This window comes from Atta colombica, unplaced genomic scaffold (genome assembly GCF_001594045.1).
Source record: "Atta colombica isolate Treedump-2 unplaced genomic scaffold, Acol1.0 scaffold55, whole genome shotgun sequence".
NCBI lineage: Eukaryota > Metazoa > Arthropoda > Insecta > Hymenoptera > Formicidae > Atta > Atta colombica.
In genome coordinates this window covers 1151024-1162891 of record NW_017259545.1, presented here as the reverse complement: position 1 = coordinate 1162891, position 11868 = coordinate 1151024, and the positions used below count along the sequence as shown (strand labels likewise).

Genomic DNA, 11868 nt, shown 5'->3' with positions numbered 1-11868 from the left:
TATATAATATATTGGGTTGTTCGGAAAGTTCGTGTCAACTAATCTATATAATTTAATAAATGTATACTAAAATTTAAATCTTCTGCGTTTCAATTTCCCTTCAATTTTCCTTCAACATTCGGCACGAACTTTCCGGACAACCCAATATAATAATTACTTAAACTTATTGATATAATTACTGCTTAATAAAATGCATTATTAAAACTACAATATTATGATATTTAATTATATTATGATATTTATTTATGATATTTAAATTCATCATTTTGTGCAACGCAGGGAAAAATAATTTAAATTGTCTCTGACTGACAATTTCCGAGATATTTTCGAGAGTGAGTTTTGTGTTGAATGCAAACAAAAATGATTTATGAGCGTTTTATTATTGCTCTTATCCTGTTGAGTGATTTAATCGTTTAAATCAATTCCGCTGTGAAATGTTGCGTATGTGTTAAGATCCGTGCAAGAAACTAGCATCCTCATTAAATATCATCATAAATATCACTTACTATATATGTTAGCAACCGCAGAGAATATCGCGTGAGCCAAAATTGAGGAGTGTAGAATGAGATAATTAAATGATACGAATAGAAGTATAACACCGGTAGAAAAATAAATAGACACAAGATGATATCAATTAAGGTATTAGTTCTACTTTTAGCAATTAAATAAAATACACATGAATTTCTTTTTCTCAGCTTTTTCTTTTTATGTGCTTTTACGTGTACCAAAGTAGCTTCATAATTGCATAATATTGCCTCGTTGGATGATTTGATCAAGTAATGAGAATTAAGAGAAAGAAATTGTGTCCAATTATTGGCTACTTGAAAAACTTGCGAGGTTTTTGCTTAAATTTATGTTCTGAAACTTTTAATGATTTATTAAAATTTCATTCGCGAGATGTTTATAAGTTTCAACATAAATTTTATCGTTTATTTTATAAATCGACTTCGATTATAATTTCACAGATACTGTTTCTAGACTAACCTAAATAGAAAGTTTAAAAAATTCTTGTTTTTCAGAATTGTAAAAAAAATTTTCATCAAAAAATAGATCCTAATTTATAATAAAATATATCGTCATAAAATACGAATAGATTTTCTTCAATAATAAGATAGTAGTTCATGTGACGCAGAGTATATTTTCGCCTCAACTCGCTCCGAATTTAAACACTGTTCTCATTCTGGGACGTAAATTTTTAATATTGTCTATAAATTTGGCAACCAATACAAAATAAAATTAGTGAGCAAAATCTTCGTATCTTCGTCTCTGAAAGAGCTTTCTGTGAAATTTCGTCAATATTTTAGCAAAGAAATTTAAATCCTCGCAATGATACTTCATGAACTTTTGATATTTTATTACCTAGTCCCATAGAATTACATCGAGCATATTTACAGTTTCTACTCGCACGTTCTATTAATTTATATGTCCATTGTGTCACGGCACCATGCTCTTGTGCATACTATATAAACGCAGTACTGATTGTAAAGCTTGTAGAGATTGCAGTTGCTTCAGCACGTATAAAAGCTTTTCTATGTGCAAAAGAGGCTATGCATTTCTGTAAAACGGCAATTTTTTTGTGATTGAGTTATTTTTACAATTTAAATAAAAAATTTATTTGAAAAATTATATCAAAAATGTTTTCTCTCTTAGCTTACATTTTTATTGAAATATTCTCTCTTTCTTTCTCTCTTTCTCTCTCTCTCTCTCTCTCTCTCTCTCTCTCTCCCCCTCTCTTTCTTTCTATTGTTCTTCAAAATTTAAAACTCTTATTCCCAAAGTAGTTTTTGGCTTAAGTCATTATTGCACTTCAATTCTCAATCTTAAAGAGAAACACGATTTCATCCTCAAACTTTCAAGAGAGGATACTTGTTTAAATTCGTTCTCACGCAGAGATAAGCATGGCAGAGCATGCGGATGAGTAGAATGGTGATTGAAAAGATGATCGTACTGTAGGAGCAAATTTTCTGCCAAGGATATTCCGCGATTCTATCAAGTTTCTATCAAATGCTGAATTTTTCATGGTGCCTGCATTTACTTCAAGTAGCAAAGTTCTACGTGAGAAAGATATAAATGACTTGGCTCAGTGAAAAAGCTGCTTGCTATACTTATGCTTCTTGGATGGACATTATTTGAACAGGCCCTCTTACGACTATTGTTAAATTGTGCTCAACGAGTAGAAACACTCTTTTAATTATTGCGCGAATAACAAGCGTGTTTAATGAATACAACAACAAAAATTTCGATGACATTAACAATCATGTTCTCATTACGAAACACTTAATGGGAAATTATATTTTTGAAAAAAAAAAAAAATTATAATGCAATAATCGTTGACGTTTCAATCGCGTATATATTTGACTAATCGGCTATTGATCTAATAAGTTTATTTTAGCTTGTACAAGTGCAATCTAATTTGTTAGCAACTACCTTGAAGCACACACGCAGTTACCTGCTCGATTTGGGTTTCTACCCGGAAGTTAAAATGCAATTCGTTAAAAATTCGATTGAAGTACGTTACGCGAAGTTTCTGACTGTGCCGGTCCACTCGAAACATAGTTGCGTAGCGCAAAGTTGTTACGAACCGAGAATCATCCTGTTACACGAGAAGTGAACCAACTATCTCGAAGCAACTATGCGCATTACCAATCGTTTCTGATACGACAAACGACATCCTAGAAAGGATTTCGTCGAGTTTGTCATATTCCACGAGAAGATACTGACGTCGTTATTCACCCGCTTTCGTCTTTACTCGCTTTTGCGCCTTTGCAATGGGATACGTCACTGCAGCACTTGCGTCGGTTATTTGAACCCCTACCTATTGTCCCGCTCTGAGAATACCTGGAATCGGAGATCTCCAGCAAATCGTGAAATCCGATTGTGAACGTAAAAGTATCTCTTGCAACGAGGGAGTCATCCGTTGCAAGCCGAAAATTTATTTATGACAAACGAGTGCATCTCAAAAGAATTTTCCGTCTTTCATTTTCAGTGAAATAATCGTAAAAATAAAAAAAAATCAATTATTTGTTATCCTTTCGTCGGACTTAACTCTTTACCGCGGGATTCTGTTTTTTCCGCGTAATCCTAGTCAACAAGATAAACGCGCGTTGAACTTCAAAAGTTCACCTGTGCACGAATATACATACTTATAAATAATAATAATGCTCCCCACGGTACTAAATGTATCTTTTAGTCGTATTTGTAGCGCAGATGGGAAACCTCTAAATGTTTAAGTGTTCGATTTTGTGTTCGGCTTCAATAAAAATTTTAAGGCAGGGTTGGGTTAAGCTCTTGGTTGCAATAAAAAATTTTATGACCCCCAGTTTCCGGCTGCTGGTCCGGTTTCCTTTTCTAAGATTGCACGTGAACGAGTAATTACTGTCGAAGGAAGGATAAATTGATAATTTTTTTCACGTATGTGATCTCTTGTCTAATATCACGTATTAAAAATTCTATTAAATAAAATATAAAAATCGCATCTTTATTTTGTTCTCTCACTTTCTGTTCTTTCCCTCGTTTTTAGAGTTAAAAGTAAAAATGGAAATTTTTCTTATATCCGAATGAGCGATGTGTTGTCCGTTTTATGACGAAAGTTTTATCGTGAAAGGATATTCCCTATGGATATCGGCCGTGCGGGAGGAGAGAGGGAGAAATATGTAAAAGAGATACGCGCTGCAGCGTGAGTGCTGTTTCGTGTATGCACGAGTAAATCCGTAGGTAAAGGATAAACATATCCTGTGATCGTGGCAAATGTATGAGTTCAAAAATTACAAGAGCCGTTCGTCGTTGATCTTCCGTAACAATACGCGCGTTTCCGCAATCGACTCGTTTATTCCCCGGTTTACTTTATCCAGCGTGGCGTGATTTTATTCCATGATAAAATTATTGGAAGAGTACAATCGTATATAAGCAAATTTTTAATTTATATATGTCATTATATATAGATGATCCACGCGTACACACAAAAATTGTCCGAAAACAAGTGTTTACCGGGACACCTCGTGTTCCTAAAATAACTGTCGAAGTCAAACGCGTGTGTGCTGAAAACTCGTGTAATCTAAGCAAAGCGATGCCATGGTAACCGGTTGGCTTGACGTACAAAGCGTAAGTTTGGAACGTTCAAAGCTACTCGAATGTCGCGAAATCACGGGAGCGCACACTTTGAGGGTACATATAGTAGGGGTAGGAATTTTTTTAACGCTTGGCGAGGCAAAGGGTTTAATGGGGCTAAAGAAACGAAGGATTATTAGCAGCAGCCGTACCTCCTTCGCGGCACCGCACCGGTGAAACATTGGTGTGGACACTGTTCGACGTGGGTGGCTGATATGGGTGAGAGAAATGCGTATCATCGTGGAGTGCTCTTCCATGTATGCACGAATAAATCCACAGATGGAGGGTAAATACATCCCTCCCGGTCGCAGCGGAGTATACGGCACATTGCTCTTTCTCTCTCTCTCTCTCTCTCTCTCTCTCTCTCTCTCTCTCCCTCTCTCTCTCCCTCTGTCCCCTCCCTTCCTTTTCTCTTGTATTCACAAAGATTGGCAACATTCGTCATCGTATACGTTTGCCCAACAACCCCAATTCAACAATCACTAAATCTCTCTGTGTGCATTTCATTGACATCTCACTCCCCTGTAATTTAATGATCACCAGGATGTCCCTTTCTCGTCATGATGTCGAGAATAATCGAGAATGTTTTTCGTAGATTGTCAATTTTTCTAACGAATTATATACATGACGGCGCGTCCATCGGAGAATGAACTATTGTACTTGCGTAGTGCATGAACGATTTGGGATAATCGCGATTTTGTGCAGTAGGAACTCGAGCGTAAAGAGATACGCTTGACATGAATTACACGATATGATAAACAAATTCAGCGGGAGAACAAATGCAACATTTAAATCAAAGGTTCAAAATATTTTTTATAATTAAATTGTGTTAATTGCGTCAATATAATTTTTATCGAATAAGGCCAATCTCGTATGGTTTATCTAAACGCGTTGATCGTACGTAGTTTAATTAGACTCTCCAAGTTTCCAATTTTGCATCTTAATCATCTTATACAGTTACGTGCAGTTCGGCGTGGTCGTAGAAAGTTTCCTCATATCTTCTAGTTCGTAACATGAAAATCGGCAATTATTCCTTTGCTGAATATGGTAGTTTGAACAAGTACTAATATCATTTTATCATTATTAAATATGTGTTACGCGAGAAACGTGCAAGTGTATCTGAAATAATTGGAAATTTTGATGCATTTTTTCATGTAATTACTCGACCTTTGTTATAATGTCATTTAATAAATAATAATTTAATTATTATAAAAAATTTTTAACTTTTACATACATTTATTCCTTTTTTTAACGCAAAGCATCTCATGTAAAAAATATCTATAAGTTTTAAACAATTTAGAGAGGTTTGGATACAAAGAATGACCGTAAATTCTGACGTAATCGACGTGAGCGAATCGAGATTTTCTCGAGGAGGAGGTAGACGTTTCGTTTCTCATCCGCCATGATAAACGTTCCACGAGAGCTCTTTTAAGAGGCGCTTACCGAAGATCGCGGATAGAAAGTAAGGATTTTTTCAGGTAGAAAATTAAAGCGGAAGCTTAGGAGAAGCCCTCGAAATAAAACACTAATTCGAAGGATCGATATGTTCTGTACAGTTCGTGAACACGGCGGGTACGGATCGCGCGAGGGTGGTCGGTGCATGAGCGAGCCAACTTCGAAATATTACTGGCAGGGATGCGATAAGGATTACGGGGCCCCAATTAAAGTCCGGAAAATAATAAAAGACGAACAGCAGCGAGATTACTCTCGTTCTGCCCCTTCTCACGATGTGACGTTTTATATCTGGTTGGATTTGGAGAAGAAATATCTAGATATTTTTCAATTTAATCTTCGCGTCAGAGTGCAATGAATTTTGATTTACAGTAATCGGTAAAATTTTCAATTACAATAAGTTTGCTGTTAAAAATTAATTTTGCTTGCTTTCCTTACATTTGTATTACACGCCATGAGGATTAAAATTAAAAGTGATTAAAATAAATAATTGAGATGTCTTGCATAATCACAACTTTCTCGCTTTTGTCTCAATTTAATTATTTTTATCCTTTCCGATATCATTTATTATGCTCACCGTATAAATATTTCAAGAATACAGCGAAAGTGATTCATTTGAAAGAGCACAGCATTCTAGTTATAGTATTGAAAGATTGGCATCCCAAGATCGGACTGAAAGGGAGATCTTATAAGTATCACAGGGATTATCGAACTCGGTGCTCAAGAACGGAAAATTAGGCTTCTCGCATCGCAGTTCAACTTCCATCCTACTATCTTGTGAAAGCTCAACCCTCTTTTAACGAGGACCTTTATGAAGACTCGTTTATGTTTCTAAATCGTTAACACGCAACGCAAATGTACGCAAGCAATTCTTTTTTCAGAAATTCTTCCCAATCAATATAGTGAATTATATCAATATAGTGCCTTTCTCGTAATGATCTTATTTTTTTTCCACTTAAGAATCGTAACAAAGATATTTAGAACTAAGTACTGTTTAAACACAGTGGTTTATAATTAACAATGAAAATAGAAAATGGCTGTTTTTTAATACTATCTTTTTTTTATTCCGGCATCCAAAGGTAATGCAGTAGGGACGTAGTCAAAAAGAGGGATAAACTTTTCACGCGAGATTCCAAAGGATGAAGTCTTGGAAGATGCCGCAGGGCAGCAAGACGGTTTCTCTATAACAACGTCCGTGCACACCAACGCAAGGTATCTTTTTCCGCGGGAGTATCTGTATGTGCATCTCTAGTACTCACTTTTCCATCTGGACTGCATACTTTAATCCCCGCAAGCGAGACTATCAGGAGAACGGGCGTGAATCGATCGCTGTACTGAAACAAACAGATCAGAAGTCGTGCATGTAGCAGCAGAATAAAATTTCCACAAACACAATAATATCCATATGCGCCGTGTTTGTTTCATTAAAATACAAATCCGACGCTGATGAAAGTTTAAATCCAGAATATATACAGGATGCACTCAGATTTTGAATTTAGGATTCATATACGGAATATATCCAACGTACGCATGTATATAGACTCTTATGTAATAAAACAATCCTTAAAATAAGATAAAGATGAGATTTCTTGACGTATTTTAGCTATAATATTTAAATAGTTATTTTAATAGCTGAAAAAGTAGCTTACATGTATTAATATTTTTGGTTTTAATAAATTATATAAAATTTTCGTCGTATGCAACATCGTCTTCGACGACAAACGTATTCACGAACGAAAAGCGCAGTGAAGCAAAAATGCGATAATACGTTTATATACAATTTCGTTCACGTATTTAGAAGGGGCTAGCATCCACTTCATCCGAGTTCTCTCTATTGGAAAGATCGAGCCTCCTGCAACTTTGAAGCGGTCGTCCAATTTCGAAATTGAAAAGTTGGCAAGCTACGCGGTATAATTCAGAGAGCGGACTCCACGCAAGAATGTTTCTCGTCGGAGACGCGGTTCATTGTCTTGAAAAGGCAAGGTTGATGTGGCTAGAGCCACAATAGGGGATCTCCGGTATAATTACGGTAACGCACGGGGTGTTGTTCGATAAAGGACGCTAGCAATCTTTATCACTTTCCCTCCACGGACCCATCCATAGATATCTCTGTGTGGTTTCGAAATTTTTATAATTGTACACGGTGTATCGTAAAAGTCAGTTTAGAAAAAACATGTCTCAGAATCATTAAATTTCCGAGTAATTATAAATTAACAGTACGAAGGAGATATTATATCTTCGACTTCGACATTAACATTTTCAATGTTTGCGGCAATCTTATTTGCGAATGCTCGTAACAAGGCATTTCAATACGATAACTTTAAGGAAGCAAATGACGGCAAGAGGGCATAATTTGATGTAATGTACTTCGTGCAACTTCAAGCAGTTTAAGAGCTTTCGCTTCTTGAGAGATGACAATACAATTATATTTCCTTATTATAAGAATGTCCTACAATAAGGAAAGCCAACCCCGCGTCTGATTTTTTATGTCTTTCTGTTTATAACTGGTATTTTCTTTCAAATATTTGTGATGAATACCAGATATTCTGAATATAATATGTTACGCTCTTGATGTTATGCTTTCTCTTTTTAATGTACTTACTTAAATAACATTATATTCAATATAATATTTATATTCTTTTATTCTCTTTATCTTATACAATTACAGAATTGAATATAAATAGACAATATTTATGATTAATATAATAATTTCTCAAAATTGCAAAACTGCTAAAACTAAAATTTTTTATTTCATATTTTTATTAAATTGACATATAAAAAAAATTTTTATTAATTTGACATATAAAAAAAAATAATGTTCCATCTAAAATAATTTATTGAAAATTGAAATTTGACAAGTAGAATATTCGCATATCAAACGGTAATAGCATGGCATTCTACGAGGCGTATAAAAAGTGGTCGATTCGTTCGAAACAGCTGCTTGCTCAAGCGACTTACTTATACGTTCGTCTTTCCATTCGATACCCATCAGGAGACTACAGATGTAGCATTCATGGTATGGAGGTTTTTCTCTTTATTTTATTTTTTTTCTTCTTTTTTCTCGCCACCGCTGCTGTCATCATCAAGGAATAACCGAAGCGACATCATGACGAGACGAATGCGAAACGTCACAGCTCTCCTCGTCGTCGCAGAGGTCCTCTTATTTCTTTCGGATGACAAGATGCATTGTAATAAGATGTCGGAGAACGTGAAAAGTGTGCGCACAGATATATGATATATCATAAAATATATTCACTATTATACGCTAGCCATATTTATTTATAAATTAAACGTAAAAGATTCTTACATTTCCACTTGAAAAATATATTGATTTAAAAAGAAATGTTCCAAATTGTGAGTAGGATATTCAACCGTAATATCTTTTTTTTGGAAATCGAAATGGCATTTCGATTTCCAAGAACGTTAATGACGAGGAATGCCAATTTTTTAAATGAAAATCTTTTTTTTCTTTCAAAGCAATTCAAGGCTTCTTTCCAAGGCAAGCTAAATAGCAGAAATGTTTTAATATTTACGTAATTGCTATATGTTTCCTTTCGTACCTCGTGTCTGCGTGGATGCGGACTATATGTACTTGCCGGAGTTGACATTAGTGTCGTTACTGTCCTCGCTGAAACGATATCCGACGAAAGTTCGAGCATGATGCACCGCGCAAACTTATGGTTTGCTTAAGGAATGGAAACTGCCAGACGCGGTTACGAATACGCGGAAAAGGCGTGGTGGAAGACTCGTCGACCGACCTCTGGCCTGCTAAGGTCTCGAATTCCAACCCTCGTCGCCATACATCCACCGACATGGTGATTGCGCCGAATAGTTTCGACCGACACACGCATACGAAATTTATTCATTAATCGAAGAACGCGCGAGAAATTGTGCACTGCTCAAAGCTTTCAGACCATCTTACATTAAGCTGTTCTTAATTCGACTTAAGTAATCGTCCTTCAGATAACGACGAGAATCCAACGATGTCTTGAGCGTCATTATGCCGCTTGGATTTAACCCCGCTCTTTATTCAGCAGATAACCGTGGATAATAATGATTAAGTGTGTGAGACAACAGACATTTTCTAACTATAATCTCCCAACAGTCTTTATTATTAGAATTGCCGTTAGAATTGCTTTCATTCCTCGCCGTGTCACTTCCATTTCTCTCTGATTCTCATCCGTTACGCGTTTATCCTGAAAGCAATCGAATTACGCCCGATGTAAGGATGTTATTTAATTATCAACGTCGCTCCCGGACGTGGAAAGCAATTTGCAGGCCGCTGCTCGATTATCTTTATCACGGCTTGCTATCGGCGTGTTAATTACGCTTTAGCGACGCAGACACATGATGATGACGGCAAAAACGAAGACAAGATATTACGGCGACACTCTGGTTCCACGATATTAACGCGAAAAAAAAACTGAATTGCTCTTGACAAGGTGAGATTAAAAAAAAGAGAGAAAGAAAGAAAGAGGGAAAACTGGAATAAATAGTTGCTGTACAGTTGCGGCAAGATAATGTAGGTATACACGTCATAAATGTCTATGGAAATAACTCGGAATTTCATAATCGTTGTGAGGAATGTCTTGTAGCGTAGTTTTGAAACAAAATTTTCTTCTCGCGATGGAAGATACCTAAGTGGTTAACAAGATTGTAAACAGAAAATCCATCTAAACAAAATAGATAGAGAGAAGGAATAACGAGAAAGACATCAGAAAAGCACGCCCGCGCCGCCTCGGCACATTTCCCGAGCGCATTATTAAGGGAATCGGTCTGAGTATTTCCGCGACAGAAGCTCTCCCATCTCACCCTTCAGCCGTCGCACGTTTATCTCTCCGTCTCGTCCCGCGCGTTTCTGATTGTCCAGAAAGGGTACGTCCCATCCCATCCCATCTCGCTGACGCAATCTTCGATCTCTCTGTGACGTGTCCCGAAGGCAATGCCAATGCGATATGTCTCGGGCATAGCGACGTTCTCCGGAAATGACAGCGCTTTTATTTTCTTCATTCGTTGCGTTTGTCATTAAAAAAAAGGATGTTATTAGATTTTGCAAATTTAATCACACAAATGCGAATCTAATCACGTATATTTAGAACTTCTCATATTTTTGTTATTTTGTCATCATCATCATATGTATGATTTATATATATAATATTCTTGAGACTTCCATGGGTGCTTTCTATATAAAGATTATATATATATGTTTCACGGGTTCTTGACGATCAATAATTGATGGATAGAGTATCAGGCATGCTCCTCGCATGATGAAGTGGACTGCAAAGTTCACGAAACTTGGTATTCCAAGAATAGGTCTGGACACGGAGGAAACCCGCGAAACGCATGATTTATATGTATTTTATAAATGCATATATAATATAGGGAAAAGTAGGAGATTGCGGGGTAAAACGCGAACGAAACTATTGCACTATATTAAAATAATGGCAATCTCTTATATTCGATATAGACGATTTGTTAATTATAAACATTTTTATTTAAAAAATATTGGCTTTAAGTTACAATAATTAACATTTTATATCATTAATATAAGCTGTAATTTTAAACATACGAATAAAATGAAATCGATTCAACATTGCTTCGAATTTAAAATAATATTATAGTTTATATTTATATTATGTTGATACATAATGAGTACAGGAATGTTGATTATTCTAATTTAAAACTAAATAACTAATAGAGTATCTTTTGAATAAAAACTTCTATTAACTGATAAATAATCATTGGCTTTATTTAATCTTATCCTTAGATATATTTGCAATTTTCCTCTTCCTTCCATTTAACAGTTTAATTTATGAGTATTTCTCGATAGAAATTACGAACTCTGACATTATTGATCGTCAAGAACTAATCGATCGCCATTCGTCGAAGCCAACCAAATCGAAAGATTCCGATATGACTTCAAAGTAATCATAGCAGGCGCGATAGATGGGAGTGGTTCTACAAAAGGTGCGTGAGGGCTTTTTTTAACGAATCATCCAGTTTCAATCGGTCGTTAATGTAATCTGTTTGGGCTCTGGGGCTTGCTACTACTATTTTATATCTGAGAAACAAAATGTGCATCCGCAGAATGGATCTTATGATCGCAGCTTACGCAGATTCGCCCATTCACGCTATCGACAAAGCTACACTCGCCTCATCCGCAAAACATCAATCATCCGCCCTGTCATTGAAAATTGAATTCTACACTTTCGGTAATTCGCCAAATTGGTCTTGCCTCCTCAGATAAAATTTCACGCGCTCGGAAATATGACTTGGCGTCAATTCTCATAAAATTTCGATCGTAATATT

The 11868-nt window shown here is 35.9% G+C and overlaps 1 protein-coding gene across 3 annotated transcripts in view; it reads right to left on the bottom strand.

Annotated features, from left to right (window-relative positions):
* The window catches only part of LOC108692016 (tensin-1-like), a 55156-nt gene that overhangs the window by 20661 nt on the left and 22627 nt on the right, over positions 1-11868 (bottom strand). For 2 of the 3 annotated variants that reach the window (XM_018200098.1, XM_018200097.1), the window contains exon 2: positions 6819-6893. The gene's annotated coding sequence lies outside the window, so the exon portion shown is untranslated. The remainder of the gene's footprint in view (positions 1-6818; positions 6894-11868) is intronic. The other variant, XM_018200096.1, reaches the window with a different exon arrangement.